A 2,426-nucleotide genomic window follows, 5' to 3' on the forward strand; every position below is an offset into this window, starting at 1 on the left:
GGGGGGGAAATATTATAATAATCCATAATATTTATGATAAAGGAAAAAGAAGAAGCAGATGGCACAGCAAGCGTGCTCCCTGTCTGTCCATTTGTATTATGCCTATCTACTCTAGTTTCCCTTTAGTATTGTTTTAATGAAGGCTACAAAGCCATTTTACATTTATGTGTAGTTTGTTGAAGTAGTTGGATTAGTCAGAAGTTAGATATCTATTTAATGTATGTTCACTTTTGTGTTATTAAACTCTCGTAGAAGCAAAAAAATATAGTGAGTAATTTCAAGTATCAATTCTTTGGCAGTTTTTTCTTCTCTTCCACTGCATAATACACACATGGAGAACTCCATCTTTTTTTTTTCTGGTTAAAACAATTGACTAAAGTAGGCAGCAAACCAACATTTGGTATAGTGTTAGAGAACATTTTGATTGAATTATGCTAGTAAAAAATGGTCATGATTGGGTTTGGATTAATATATAATTAATGATCAAAGGTAGGCCTTGGCAGCCTATATTAAACCTAAATTTGACTTTTTATTAAGGGTCTTATTTTGAACACACCAATCTACAATACCAATCTATATTATTAGGTTACCTTTTAGGTGAATGATGCTAATTATTATGATATAATTATTATATTGACATTAATACTAATCATTGCATTGTTTTTTAAAAAAGTAATTTTCTTTCTTTCTATTTCTTATATATATATATATATATATATATATATATATATATATATATATATATATATATATATATATATATATATATATATATATATTTGATTTTTTATTTTTAATTTATAATAAGTTTATTATATAACTATATAATTATTATTTATTATTCCAACTGATTATTTTTATTAACTTTTTATTTTAAATGATACTTTATAAAATAATATTAACAATCACATTTTTAAAAAAAAATCTTATCTACGTCGTCTTCTTTTTTTTTTTACAATATTTTTTTTTTGTTTTTTTAACTTATGTGTCTCGCATACCTGAATTCAAAAAAAAATATTTCTAAAGTTTGTTTTGATATTATAAAAATAATAAACACTATTAATAAAATACATTTACAAAATTCTCTTTTTTCTTATCATTTATTAAAATATTAGATATTAAAATTATTATTACAAAATTTTACATGAACGATATAATTATTATTTATTATTCCATCTAGTTATTTTTATTAACTTTATATATATATATATATATATATATATATATATATATATATATATATATATATATATATATATATATTAAGAAAAGGAAGAAAAAAACTAACAAACGATATAACATGTGTTGGTATTTCGTATAGATTAATAAAATGAAAAAAGAATAAAGGGTCTTAAAGTTGCGTATAACATGTATTTTTGTCACATTTATGTTAATAAAAGTATTGTCTCAAAAAATATATTATGTTGATAAAAGTATTGTCTCAAAAAATATATATAGCAGTTATTAAAAATATATGACCGCTATAATTAAAAAAAGATGGGTAGAGATGAACACATAAGAAAAAAAACGAGATGAATAAAAGGTGTGGGTATTAAAAAAACGGCAAATGTATCATGTTATGCTACTAAAAAAATGTGTAAATTGTAAACACACAAAAGACAAAAGAAAAAGAATTCGGATAAAAAAAAAGCCCAAAGGTTTCGATACATATTATAGTATAATTGCAGCAACGTTACTTTTATTGAAATTAAAAAAAAAAAAAAAAACTATATATATATATATATATATATATATATATATATATATATATATATATATATATATATATATATATATATATATATATAAAAGAGAGAAAGAGAAATAGAGAAAAATAAAAAAAGAAATAAAATTACTTTTTCGGAAAACAAAGTACCTAACAATATAATGAGTCTTACTAATAATAATGATTAGGCTAGGTATATTAGATTGGTGTTTAATAGAATGATGTGTAGAAAGAAAATCTCTTTATTAATGATTAAAATCTATATTAAATCAAAATTTGATTTTTTATGATTAAAATATGTTCAATTAGTTCTTAACTGTTTTGAAATTTGTTTTCGGTTTTGATAGTTATTTTTGAAATGACCTTTTATTAATAATATTTTATGTTTTTCTGAAAATTAATACTACTTCCGTCCTAAATTAATTGTTCACATTTAACTTTTGAAGTCTTTATTCTTCAACTTTGATCTAAAATATTTTTGTTTTTGATAGATAATACTTGATGCAAAATATATGAACGGATTGTATTATAAGTTTTATCAAGTAATATATTAATATATTGCATTTGGGACTTCAAAGTTAATGTATTTTCATTGTTATAAATTTTATGATTTTATTATCATAAAATTTCATTTTTTTTTTTGCACAAATCTTTTTTCACATCTATTTTTAAAAGATTTTTTTGTTTTTACATGTGTGTT

This window comes from Lactuca saligna, chromosome 7 (assembly GCF_052625555.1).
Source record: "Lactuca saligna cultivar CGN05327 chromosome 7, ASM5262555v1, whole genome shotgun sequence".
NCBI lineage: Eukaryota > Viridiplantae > Streptophyta > Magnoliopsida > Asterales > Asteraceae > Lactuca > Lactuca saligna.